The 14,148-nt window shown below is 42.6% G+C and overlaps 1 protein-coding gene across 6 annotated transcripts in view; it reads left to right on the plus strand.

The window, feature by feature from the left end:
* The window catches only part of Opcml (opioid binding protein/cell adhesion molecule like), a 1,104,634-nt gene that overhangs the window by 1,062,025 nt on the left and 28,461 nt on the right, over nt 1-14,148 (plus strand). The window lies entirely within an intron of this gene.

Below are 14,148 nucleotides of genomic sequence, written 5' to 3' on the forward strand. Positions count from 1 at the left end.
ATTGACTCTACTTTGTGTGTATTTGTGTGTGTGTGTGTGTCACTCCACATCTATTTTGCAAACTGTGCTAGCTTTTCCCTGCTGTAATAAAATTCTGAACTGTCTGCTTTCAAGAAGGAGCAGTCTCTTTGACTCACAGAAAATTATTTTGGCTCTCAACGATTTCAGTCCATTCTTACTTGGTTCATTGTGGAAGAGAAAGATGCTCAATTCATGATGAGCAGGAAGCAAACAGAGAAAGGAAGAGGTCAGAGTTCCAATGTCTCCTTCCAGGGCACTTCCTCTAAATAGGTCCCATCTCTTAATGGTTCTAATACTTTCAGGTGGCACCATAACCTAGGGAACAGTCATCCATATGAACCTTTGGAAGACAATAGCCACATCAAAAGCTCTATTTATTTAGGATATTAGGGTGATTCACATCAGTTGTTGTCCTAAGGTCTTACTAAAAGTAGCCATTCCTTAGGACAGCGTTTAAGGTCATTCATGATAGTCTGCCAGTTTTCCAACCTCATTTCTCATTTCCTGTTATTAGACCATATGGACTCACACCTGTCCTTGTACTTAAGAGCATAGCAGCTCTCTTACCCTTGTAGCATGTCCTGTCTCCACTAGGTTCCTTTTTAACCTCCAGTCTTCCACTTTGAGTTCCTCCTGGACACCTTGATTCTAGTCTGCGTCTCTGGTCTCTGGATGCTCCGTGACTTCACTGCTCCCCATTGGAGTGTCCTTGCTACAAGCTTTCACCATCATGTTGAAACCCTGAAACCACCAGTTCCCTGAAAGGAGAGATTGTCTTGTGTATCTGCAGTTCTACCTCCTAACAGAGGCGCTGTCAGATTAATGATTGCGGTTAATAAGCTTTTCTTTAATGAAAGAATCACAAAGCTCGAGTATTAGGAAAAGCATTGCTTAAGTCTATAGATAATATCAACTGGACTATGTTGAACAATACAATAATACTGCAAACCTATTTGATAACTTTGTTCTGAAAAATCCAAGACACTTTGCATGTTCATTATTGTTCTAGCTCCCACACTTGGTACCTTAGTTCTCCTTAGCAGTAAGTCAGCCCTCTACTCCACCCTCACCATCCTGCTCATGAAAACAAGGTGAATCATTTATCATTTGTTGAATAAATGGATGACTAATATGTCCATGGGCTGAAGTAGAAGGCAGAAAGCCCTTTCAGCTACTTTCTGTTCCTTCTGACAAGAGAGCCCTTGGAAATGAATAAAGCCATCATGTTAGATGAAGTAGGTGGAATTTTCTTCCAATTAAAAATCTCTAAACCATAAAATAATTAACTAAAAGTAAGTTTTAGAATTTCCTGCCCAGTGTGACCTCTCCTGCCTTAAAATTCCTCTGGCAATTATAAGAATCATTAGCTATTTAATTCATAAATCCTTGGATACCTTTTGTTTCCTTCTGACTTCCTTTTTTTCATTTTAATTTACTATTTCATATGTGTGTGTGTATTGTTTTCCCCATCCCACTCTGCTGTCCTTAACAACAGAGACAGATTGCTCCTTCACTAAGACTCATAGAAAGCTCGGGATTTTCATGGGTGTTTCTCTCAAAGAAAAGAGGAAGACAGGATTCAAGGGAGGTACAAAAGGGGTGTGAGTGATGATGAGGCGATGATAGTGAATATTAGTCAATACAATCTCAACTTCCTCTACTAGTACCCAACCCAATTTCCAAAATGCAGCTCAGTGTTTACAACTTTATGAGTGATCTTTGTTTGTTTTTAAGTCCAGAGGGTAGAACCCTAATCTTTGTGCATTCGAGACAAGTACTCTACCAATGCGATACACCATCAAGGCCAAACTCCCAAACTTCATGACATTATGCGTGTATGTATGTATGTATGTATGTATGTATGTATGTATATATGTATTTACATATGTATTTCTGTACATGTATGCAAGTGTGTGAAGAAGCCCGAAGAGTGTCAGATCACCTGGTTACAGGGGGCTGTGAGTTGCCCTGTAGAGGTCCTAGGAATTGAACTCAAGTCCTTTACAAGAACAGTAAGTTTTCTTAACTCTTCAGCCAGCCCCAGAACTGCATGAATTTTTAATGTACAATTTTACTGACAGAGGAGTATAGCACTTAAGTCTAGTAGCCACCAAAGATTCATGCATACCATTAGATATGACTGTTCTTCATATGGAAAATCTTCCAGGTTTGCATTTATTGTAGATTATTCTATTCAATTTATCTCATATGTCTGGGTGACAGGAAATTGAAGCCATCACCAGAGTTAGTAAATGCTCCTTTGGGAAATGGCTGAAATATTCTCTCAGATGTGTTGGTATCCAGGTCCTCCAACACCAGGGTTGCGGAAATTCATCTGAATTTCCACAGGCAAAGGGAGCAGTTGTTGCAACCATATCTGATGTAACCATGGCTTTCCCAAGCAGATTATAGGATTCAATTTCATGAGAGTGATGGCCATTATTCTATGGCTAACCCAAAAACATGAGGGATAAAATATCACTAACAGTAGGACATTGCTCTGAACTTCAAGTGACTTTCAGGGTTAAAACATCCCACCTATAGCAGGTCAGTTACCTTATCTAAAAGGACATTCACTACCCCAAAGAACTCAACTAATAGCTGTATGATTACTATGTGACAGGCAAGGTAATGCTCTAATCTGATGCTGAATTTAAGGATTAGGGAATTAAATAGAGGTGAATTAGCAAACCCTACCAAAATCCTGGATGTTTGCTGGTATTTGGAGCTTACGATTTAGATCAGACCATTCAAGAATGTAGTTGTTATATTTTAAGAGATAGGCTTTGACCTGTAATATATCCAAGTTTATGTGATACATTGTACTATAATGGTGTTATGATCTGTTCATAAAATTACAGATGTCTCATAAGAAAAGGGTGAGTCAGATGTTACACGGTCAGTACTCTGGACATGTTTATTCAGTCCAGGGTCAGCCCATTATTATTAAATCTTTCTGGACAAAAAAAATAAATTGGCATTTTAGACTGAAAATTGCATCTTTTCTATGTGCTGCGCATTCTGGCTAGATATTATATGCCTTTATAATTATGGAGCAGTTTATGTGCTGGCCTGGATCTCCTATAAGCCAGCCTATTTTGTTTCCCATAGGGTGAACCTGATTGGATCTGAAAGCACCTCCTCTCTCCTCTCTACACTATTCAAACTTAATCTTGTTATAGAAAGCCACAGACACTGTCTATTCCCAGCACTGGAACTTCTACCATGTGGCCTTGAGGCCTGAGTTCTGGCTCCATCCTGTCATCAGTTCTCTGTCCTCATTCTGAGCCATCACAGGGATCAGTGCTGTGAACAGTGTAAAAGAGGCAATGGGTCACCTCCCGCTGCACAAGGCAGAATAACATGGAACTATTATTCCTGACAAAGAATTAGTATAAGTAATAAGTATCAGTTACTCTTTTATTGCTATGATAAATCAACATGACCGAGACAACTTATAGATAGAATGTCTATTAAGGATTACAGTCTAAGAAGCATAAGAGTCAATCACCATTACGGTAGGAAGTATTACAGCAGGCAAGCACAGTGACTGCAGTTGGAAGCTAAGCACTTACATCTTGAACCACAACAGAAAAGCAAAAAGGGCAAACTTGAAATAGCAGTTGACCTTGAATCACCAAAGCAAGGCCATGCCTCACAATCCTTCCCGAACAGCATCACTAACGATTGAGTATTCAATCATATGGACTTTCTCATTCAAACTTCCCCAGCCTCTGAAGCTTGATGTTAGAAACGTGGCTTTGGATTCACAGAGTACTTGTTCCTTATACCTTTGAGGCCTCCTTTTGTAATTATATGGAAGATTGGATCTCCTGTGTCTGGCCTATCCTGGGACTTGGATGCAAATTCTGACTAACTCAGACATATTTTTTTAAAAAATTCAAGAACATGCTGGAGTCTGAAAAAGGGACTTTCATTACTTAGCGTCTAAAATAATAGATTATACACAAAAGACCAGTTTATGACACAATGTCCTTAGGCAGATTCAACTCAATAGGCATTCATTCAGTGATGTCTACCTCCCACTTAAATTCCCTAAAATCCACAGTTCCTATCATGTGTTTTGCACAGAGTAGGTCCTTTTCCTTCTTAGGCATGTGACAGTGACAAACTATGGTGAGAAGGCAAAACACAGAAAGTGCGGTTGGTACGTGGCTGTAATTTTCTTAAGGTTACTTACTAGGTTATGATTTTCTGAAGCCGGAATCAATTGTCAGTGATCACCCTCAGATATGTAGTGACAATAAGGAAATGACCTTTGGTGCCATGTCCAGACTTTCTCTCACCTTGTCTTGCTCACAAGGTATCAGTGCCATATGTCACCTCTGCTCTGCTGATGAGTGAGAACACTCTAAGTCTGTTTGAAACAATGTCTACTCGGTAATAAGAACAGAAGCACTTTATACAGTCCTGACCCAGCTAAAGTGGATCTTCTTTCGCTTTGAAACCCTGGTGAAAATCAAGATCTAATTTCATGGGCCATTCCTGCGAGGCTTATATTTAGTTCTGAATAATCTCACTTGTCCCCACTATTGGGTGACTTGGTGGCAGAGTAGCATCATTGTGATTCGTTGGTGGATTTGTTTAATTTTCATGTTTTCCAGTAGCTCTTTTGTGAAAGCAGAGCATACTCTATGAGCTGCATTAGACGCTGAGAAGCCAGGGAATGGGCTAAGTGGTCTCCCAGTTCACATTACTTCTCCTTCTTCTCCTTCTCCTTCTCCTTCTCCTTCTCCTTCTCCTTCTCCTTCTCCTTCTCCTTCTCCTTCTGCTTCTGCTTCTCCTCCTGGTCCTCCTCCTGTTCCCCCTCCTCCTCCTCCTTCATCATTAGGGTAAACACGCAGGTAATGAAACAGGCATTTACCATTCAAGCGCTGTTTTCAACTGCAGTACTGGTGAGAGTTTCTAATTGCAGATAATTGGAAAAGATGTAAAAGATGGTTAGCAATCTCTCTGACCCCCACCCCTTGGATTACAGAAGCATACTTCCCTCACCACAATCTTACTTGGTGACCAAAATGTCTCTGCATATTGTCAAATATCCCTGGGGACAATATTACAAAGATTATAGGCGTAAGTGGTATGGAAACTCAGAGGAGGAACATCAAGGACTTCCTGGTATAGTAAGGTATGTCGTTTGGATCCATAAGGAAAGAGATGGTGGGTTCAACTTGAAATAACTCTGAACAGGCTTGATAAAGAGATTACTTATAAAAGATAAGCAGCATGAACAGAAAGTAGACACTTTGTGCATTGTTGCTAGCTAATCCCAACAAGGCTGTTCTAGATCCTGGTACAGAGGGTACAACAATGAGGCAGACACTGGATGAATAAGGGGAAGGTTGAATTGAAAGGTGGACTCGAGAGAATTTGGCAAGAGACAAAGCTATGATAAAGTTTCTTGAACTGAGAAATAAATATCTGAGCTATTTCCGGCATCTGATCAGTTGCTGGACCTTGCTTGAGACACTTCAAACCCAAGCCAAAGGTCATTAAACCAGCTGATCCATTTCATAGAAACCAAATGCTGGGGAAGAAACCAGGATGAGCAGATTGAGAAAGCACCTGGAGACCCACAAAGGAAATGTCTTATAGCAAAGGACCACTCCAGTGCCGGGCTGAAGGATGGGTCAGAGTTACCCCAGGGCAAAGGTAGGCACAGGGATAATGTGGAATTCCACTTCAATACAACTCGAGGATAGGGATGATCTGCACGCTTGTGGTTAATTTGATGAGACCCTGCTCACCTGGATTATTCATTCAGGAGGCTGATTCTCTTTGTGAGAGTATACAGAATGCTGAAGACAAAGTCTCCAATTTTCAATGATTATTATGAAGAAATAAAGCAGGGAGAGAGGGAGAGAAAAGGTTGGTGTTTCTAGATCTAGCTTCAATGTTCCACAGTCTGAAGTACCCGTGCTCACTGGTGTGCACATTAGAAACGCACAAAGAGCTACTTAAAAGTCACCTGGACCACCCCACACCCAGACCTTGCCCGTGCCCTGGCTGTTTCATGCCCACCTTCAACAGCTACCTTCTTTGTTTGCCTTGTTTCTTTGAAACAATAGCCAGGATGGTGGCAATCTTCTGGGTGCCTAGCAACAGCCTTGTACCCCAGGACAACAGTCATTACCAAGCCCAGCAGTGAGAATGCAGAAGCCTGCCTGGCACCTGCAGGGGAAAAAGAGGAGCCAGGCTCTCAGCCTTTCACAGCTCTGAGAGCAAGATAGAATCGAGTTCTTCAGTAGAATCACCAGTCCTGATCCAAAGGCAGAGAGATTCAGTCCCCACAGTGAGCAAACCAGCTAAGGAGTTGGAGTACCCTCTCTTGTGGCAGGGAAATCCAACTGTCAGAGTTTGGAAAAGCAATCAAATGCTGAACAATAGAAAACAGAACCAATAGATCCTTTACTCCTAAAGAAGACATTGTATAACCCAAGCATACCAAAGGGCACGGAAAGGTCTCTACCAGCCTTTTGAGCTTCTTATGGATGCAGCTTCTATGTAACCCAAAGACCAAGACAACCTGAGTTAGGGACCTAGGTAGAGAAGCCACAACAAAGTCAGCAGCTTCATTTGTACCCCAGGCAGGAGCATTCCGAGACTGGGACGTAGCACACTGTCATTATGGTAGCACTCCTAGGACACAGTTAAAGGGCCAATGAATTATGCATTACTTCTTTATGTTTGTCTGGTCATGTGTTGATCTTTGGTGGATGAGAGCAGCAGAGTTAAGTGCTTCCTTCGACACGGCAGCAGTACGAGTTGCATAGGTGGCTGACCCTGGTTTTTCTAGAATGCTCTGTGCCTCCATCTCAGAAATTAACCTGGCTGCCACCTCCTGCCCACCCAGTATCCTGCTTCCCTCCCCATCCTGTGGGTGTCCTTGCTAATTCGACAAAGTTAATACCTGATTAATAACTCCTGTGATAGAAGAGTTCCTGGATGAGCCACAGCCCCCATTTACAATCTGCCGGTGATTGAAAAATTATGTTCAGTTCAGTAATAATTGATGGAAATGATCTCTTCTCTTCTGCAGCTGATTTGCTTTGTAATTGTGATTTAATAATGTAAATATCACTTGTTTTGTTCTCAAGATAAATTATCTTCTGATTTGCTAAGCTCCAACCTTTGGTGGCTTCCTTATCTTTTTGTATATATTATTTCACGTGAGATCTAGATAAGATTTTTTTCCCTTATTTTCTTACACAGAGCATCACACACACACACACACACACACACACACACACACACACACACACACCATACACACACCCACCCACACACCCACACACACACACACACACACACACACACACACACACACACACACACACACACACACACACACACACACACACACACACGTCAATGGCTGCCAAGCATACACACTACTTTTGAAAACTAGCTGCTGACTATCAATAACATTTTATACATGATCCAACCTAGCCCCCTTTTATTTGTCTATAGGGAAACAGGAGACCGAGCATAGCCAAGATAGTGAAGAAAGACAGAGGTGTTCTTGAGTCTATTTTCTAAATCATATGATATTTGTAAGAAGAATGGCTGCCCATTTCCGATGCTGTACTGGCTGTTTCTCCATTGCGATGCTTTTGTAGCTCATGTGCAGCTGCTTGGACATATGTGCATACTATATATACAATAGATGCCACACTGCTGTTTACATTAAGTGCATTCCTTGTCATTAGGTTAAATACTCTATAATTGAAACACAAGGTTTGGAGTTGAGCAAAGAAAATAAGTCAAAGACCACACTACAATGCTGGCCTCTCATTACCCAAACTCTTTAGAAGCTTGGTCTGTGAGAGCCTCAAAAGTCTAAATATCACTTGTCTATGTATCCTACTCTAGATCTGCTAGTGCAGGTACTAAGCACTCATACCTGCTCTGTGTGGTTTGGAAGCAATCCTCCCTTTGATGTCTCCATCACTGTGGTCCAAGCTCGAGAATTCTGGGCATGTTATTAAGAACCCTCCCTTCTCTTATTCTTTAACTCTTGGGATGCTATTGTCATCTAGAAAAGAAAGGTATCTCAGAGAGAAGTTAACAGACATCAAACTGAACATCTGAGTTATGAGAAGTATCTAGAGACTGGAAAAATCCCTTCTTAGTAAGGCATGCAATTTCTGATAGAGGTCCTGAGGGGAGTGGCCACTAAATGCAAAATACCAGCATTAGGTGGATGGTCAACAGGGCCTGGGTCAGAGCTTCCAGATTGGCTTGCCTGAGTTTTCAGTCACATCAGCAACTCAATTTTCCAGAAATGAAATCATTTCAAGATTCTAACACAGAAGCAGGATTCACATATCCACAACTCACTGTATACAAACTCAGTCCTCATAAATCCTGGGTGCAGCCCAGGGGTCAGGTAACATATTACCTGAGGCCCTACTCACCAAACATATAGGACCATCATGAGCAAAATGGGGAAATAACAATGGCCAAGGGACCATGTTCAGACATAAGGTGTCTGAACATATCATTTGGCAAAAACTGAGAAACTGGGTGAAGTGAAGGGATAGCTGGAATCCAGGATAGGGAGTAACCATGGAAGGACTAGAACCTTACCTCTTTGTCTTGCTTCATACCCTGCGGACCTGGTCTGACCCAGTGTAGCCCTTGATCAATGTTGTTAGTAGAGGGAACCAGCAAGTGTTCAGGGAGGTCTTACCCAAATATTGTTTCCCATCTTAAGTGCTCCTGGCCTCCTTTCGACACCAGCTGTCTGCTAGGAAGGGTTAGCAAAGAGAACCATGGAACTGTGAAGGGATATTTTTAGCGAAGACAAAGAAGGGCAGAAAGCAGAAAAGGCTCATTTTTCCGACATCAGGAATGTACCCTCAGACCCATGTAAATGGGCCTCAAATCACATAAGTGGATGATTACTTGTACCTATAAGACATTATTCGTATCTACCCATGGAGGAGAGAGATAGAATAGCTACTTGTCAAAATCTGTGTGAATAGGAGACATAGAAAGGAAAGAATTAATTTCCCCATTAACACAGGACATTACCTTCAGACACACACAGTCCTTTGTAATTGTCAAAATCCACCCCCACCCACCCCCCAATCAGGAGGCAGCTAAAGCAGTGATAGAGCGAGCCACCTTGCCCTTGTAGTACTGTCTGGATTCTTGGGCCTGCATTTTCATGGCACTCTATATAACGAACCACCATTGGTCAGTTCTACAGTGTACCTGCCAGACTGTGGGCACTTTGTGCCCCTGGCTGGATGGGAGAGCCAGGGCTCCTGTCCTGGAACTCCATCCATCAAAACTATCATCAGAGTTCTAGAACTTAAAGAGTTATGTGGGATTCTCGCCATGGACCATATTGCTAGGTTAGCAGAGGCTGTGAAACATTGAAACTGATAGTGACCTTCTTGATTATTCCATGACATTTTTTATTTGATTAAAAAAAATAATTGAGACTTTGATTTCTAAAATATACTTACTCAAAACCTCATAGCATATTAGTAATAAAACTCAAAGGATAACGCAGGCCTTCTAATATCTGCTTCAGTGTTGGCTCCAGTATTTCTACCTAGCAACAAGGAGTCAAAGAAGGTCATGAGGACAGGATGGTGCAAAGGTGACTGCACCAAGAGAAGACAGATGCGTTTGGGTAGAGGTCAGCTTAATCACAGCTGAAGTCAGATGCAAGAACTAGGTAATCACATTAAACAGCCCAAAGATTAGGTGAGGAGAGCCCTTGAGAAGGCAGTTTGTACGAAGCCCCTCCTGCCTCAGGAGCAGACCTCGGATTGAATGCACGCATAGCTCTCTCCTTTCCTCTCTGCTGGGGCAAGCACCAAGTGTGTGAACAGCCCTATCTCCCCGAGACGCTTCAGAGCTCTGACCTTTCTGCTCTGCCAAGTGTGCAGAATGTCCCTGGCTGTCGCTTGCCTGTCAATTGGGCTGAGCTAGTGGATACTTTGCCTGATAGCTAATAGGAGTATTTCAAAAAAATATTAATGAGCGTTGTTCATTTACATCTCCGTCACATGGCTGAGCTGTTGGGAACTAAGAATCAAAAGAAGGAAAGATGAAGTGGGTGGAGTCAGGCCGTACACAGGTGCAGGCCTCCCCTGATGAAACGGGGGCATTGTCCTTCCTCAGAAGGACATTTCCCTCCCACAGCTTGGAAAGGCCCCAGGGCAGCTTCCTTTAATACTGGAGCCCATCTAAACCACTTCAGGAAGGTGCTGCTCTGATGTCTCTAGTCTGCCTTGTCTTGTAGGATTCTTTAGATTCTAGCTGTGTTCCCATCATGCAGCTTCTCTGACTGGGATAGCCTCCAGCTGTTCGTTTATTATCTTACCAGAAAAGTGTACAGCTGCTGGATGCTGAGCTTTCAGAGAGCAATTGTACGCCGGGTCTTTCTTGACAACTCATGCATCTGACGGTCTAGAGCCCACCGAGGCAAAACCACTGCCTCTAACTGCACTGAAAACCAAGGGCTCATCCAGCTTCACTGACGGCAAAGGCAGATGGACCCCAAAGCCTGATGTCAGACGTTTCCCAGGAAAACAGTCTACAAAAATGACAAAAGCAACCTGGGAACAATGGAGACATGTTCTAAGAAATACACAGTTGGGGGATGTAGGTCACTGCTGCGTAAACATCATAAAGCACATGGACCAGACACAGACTTAGAGTGCCATCGAGGCATGCTGCAAGCTGAAGGTGTAAGAGGCCGATGCTGGTGGATACAGCCAGCTACTGATAGCGAAAATTTTTGGAAATAGGCCATATGTGTGCTAAATTAACAATAGAAATTTAGTACATTAACACAAATTGGTAACCACTATCTGTCATTGTGAATTATTATGTACAGTATGTAGTTGTATGTAGTATCTTTTCATTCCACTGGAAATATCATATAAACAAAACATCATTCACCTCAAACACATGAAAAAATGCCATGTATTGTCACTAGGGCACTGAACACCATTTCACTGTAGCCATATGATATCACCATCATAAAGAGGGGCCTTTGTTGGGCACTAAGGACATGTGTGGAGCAAGATTAAGCTAACTTATAGGGATAAAGAGTTTGAATACATAGAACTAAGGAAGAAACCAAGGAGCATAACACCCACATATTGCTTTGCTATTTGAAACCATTGGCATCATTGTGTACTACCTGACCTTGACTAATTTTGACACTGAGCTCTCTTGTGGGTCAAGAAGCCACTGCAACTAAGTGAGTACCCTCACCACTCCTGGTGTACTATAGGCATGGACCTCACAGTACTGCAGAGATTCTGTTCTTCTAAGATGCTGTTTTCTTGAAGAAGCTGGACCTGGGTGAGAGGCAGTGCCCCCTTAGACAAGACAAGGATCACATCTAACCTTCCTAATTCATGTACAGAGAAAATACAGTGTCTCTTCAGTGCCTTGTGCTTTTTGTGGGTTTTTGTTTTTTGTTTTTTTTTACCTCCCTGTTGCTTGCTGTTATTCTTCCTGTTCAGGATTACCTGCATTTCTATGCGTTTATAATAACTTTTGGTTCAGAGTGTAATTAGTAGTAATAATAAGAAGAAAGCCTATAAAGTAAATAACAGCTTTCAAATATTCTAAACCACTTTGTCAATAACTTAGCCATGTAGGCTCTGCAATTTTAAAGTGCTTATTTCTTGTCTCCCATCTGTACACTGTTTGGGTCTGAACTGTTGTTTGTGTAGTTTATACTAGACTATTGGTTAACATGCAAATGCTATATACTTTTATTTTTTATAGGTAGGGTATTGCTGTATAACCGTGACTGGGCTTGAACTCTGCGTAGATCGTGATAGCTTTTAACTTGAACCTAGCATCCTTCCTTCTGCCTCTTCCTCCAAAGTGCTGGTGTGTCACATGCCCAACTCAATAGCTATGTTTTAGTAACCCAAGCATACTACTGTGCTCAGTAGATGGGTCTCTCCTCTCTCCTCTCCCTCTCCTCTCTCCCCTCCTCTCCCCTCTCCCTCTCCCTCTCCCTCTCCCTCTCCCTCTCCCTCTCCCTCCCTCTCCCCTCTCCCTCTCCCTCTCCCTCTCCCTCCTCTCCTTTCCCTCCCCTCTATCCCTGTCTGCTTCTCTCTGTCTTTTCCCTGGCACATGTCCCATACATTCATTTAAAGGAATGTGTCACAGCCTCGCAGGCATGTGTGTCAATCATCAGGATGACAATCAATAGGACAACAGTATCATCTGTGTTCTAGAGCCCTGTACCCTAAATACATAATTACAACCTGCTTAGTATATCTAATGCTGTTTGCATGTATGTTTTCAGGGCTGACCAATTTGGTATTGAATAACAATAGGTCCGACCTCCCTCAAGCTGTGGCCAGCATTCATATATATATATGCATATATATATACACAATAGTTAATGAAAAAGGGTCATAAATTTGCAAAAGGAAAAGGTGAAGTGTATGGAAAGTTTTAGAGGGAGAATAGGGAAACAGGAAATGACATAATTACATTATAATCTCAATATATAAGTAATTTTTAAAAGTATTATACCATAATTCTTCTTACATACACTGATCCAAACTTAGAAAAGAGAACGTAACCCACCTCAGTTAATAGGCATCTTCACTGTGCTTTGGAGAGAGAGGCTACTCTCTCTGTGGAATATCTGGAGCACTCTAAGTACTGGAGACTGACAGACAATAGACACTTCCAGCACCACCCTGACTGTCAGTACCTTGTACCACAGCAATAAAACTTCTGATGCCAACTTTACGACATCATTTTCCAGACACCAACAGTGGACAGATCTAAATACAATGAGCTATGCATAGCCTCTTGTGTTCCAAGGTCCTGAGTGACATCTTAGATAAGGAATGTGCATGAACAAGACAAGGACTTGGAAAGCCAAGGCACTACGTCTCATTAATGACCATGGATTCTCATCACTGCTTAGTCCTTAAAATACCCTGAGAGCTTTGAAAAGGATCCGATGCCTGGGAACCACCCCAAATACAACCTACATGCACAGGCACAAGAGGCCACCTTCAAATTGCTCCTTGAGCAAGGCTGATAGGAGACAGAACAAACCTTATGCTTGAGGCACTTCCTCTTGGGTTTGATGTGAGTTCCTGGATACCCCCTTCTCTTACTCCATATGCCATAAAGAATCTTTACTTCCTTTCAGATGAGCTACTTGACTCATTTTCTTTTTCTGTGGTCCTCAGTTTCCCCAAGCAGAAGGTGGAAACAGGGTTTCAGAGACCTACTGACTTAACAGCTGCAGCAACTTATTGGCATGCTCCTCCCCCGAGCCCCCACTGGAGCTCAGGTACCTTTCACAGGAGCACGCTGATCTTGTCATCACCCAGCTTGCTGTCACCACAGGGAAGGCAGCCAGCACACAGGTGCTGGCAGCGACAGCCTGAGCAAAGTTCTCTGAGCCCAGGACAAAGCACTTTTTCGTCAGTGCCAGCAAGGGAGTCGTTGACCCAGGGGCTCCGTCTCCCAACCAAAATTACTTTAGCACATTTCAATTGCTTGTATTAATTAAGAGAGAAGGAAATCGTGGGTTTATCACATTTTTCATTAACTCCAGCGCAGTGAAGGGGACAGTGTATCTGGGAGCCTGGAGCAGGTAAGGTAGCTGCAGTCTACACTCCTCTAATTAAGAAGCCTAGGCTTACCTATTATCAGTAGGAAGGGAAGAGAAGGGATAGGCAAATACTAGTAGTGTATGTGGGGCAAGCGAATAAGGGAAATGATCATCTAGGCTCCATCCCCAGGCTTATAGCCATCAGGGACAACTGGAACACACATGTTGTATGTTTAGTACACAGTAGATACATGGGCTAGTCAAAAAGTGGAATGTGCCACTCCCATTCAAGGGTAGGTGGTTTAGACAATAGACAGCAACTCCATTGAAGGAAGAACAGTTCAAACCTCAGTTTACCTGAGGTGACCCACATTTCCAATGCTATGACCTGAACTCAGTCCAAACTCATTCCTATTAATGTTTCTGAGGAGCAAAAGAAGAAAGCTGTTGGGACTAGATAGATTGTTCAGAAGTTATAGCAATGGCTGTTCTTGCAAAAGACCCAGGGTCCCATTCCCAGCACCCTACCTGCACCT

The sequence above is a fragment of the Rattus rattus genome, chromosome 8 (genome assembly GCF_011064425.1).
Source record: "Rattus rattus isolate New Zealand chromosome 8, Rrattus_CSIRO_v1, whole genome shotgun sequence".
In the NCBI taxonomy this organism is placed as follows: domain Eukaryota; kingdom Metazoa; phylum Chordata; class Mammalia; order Rodentia; family Muridae; genus Rattus; species Rattus rattus.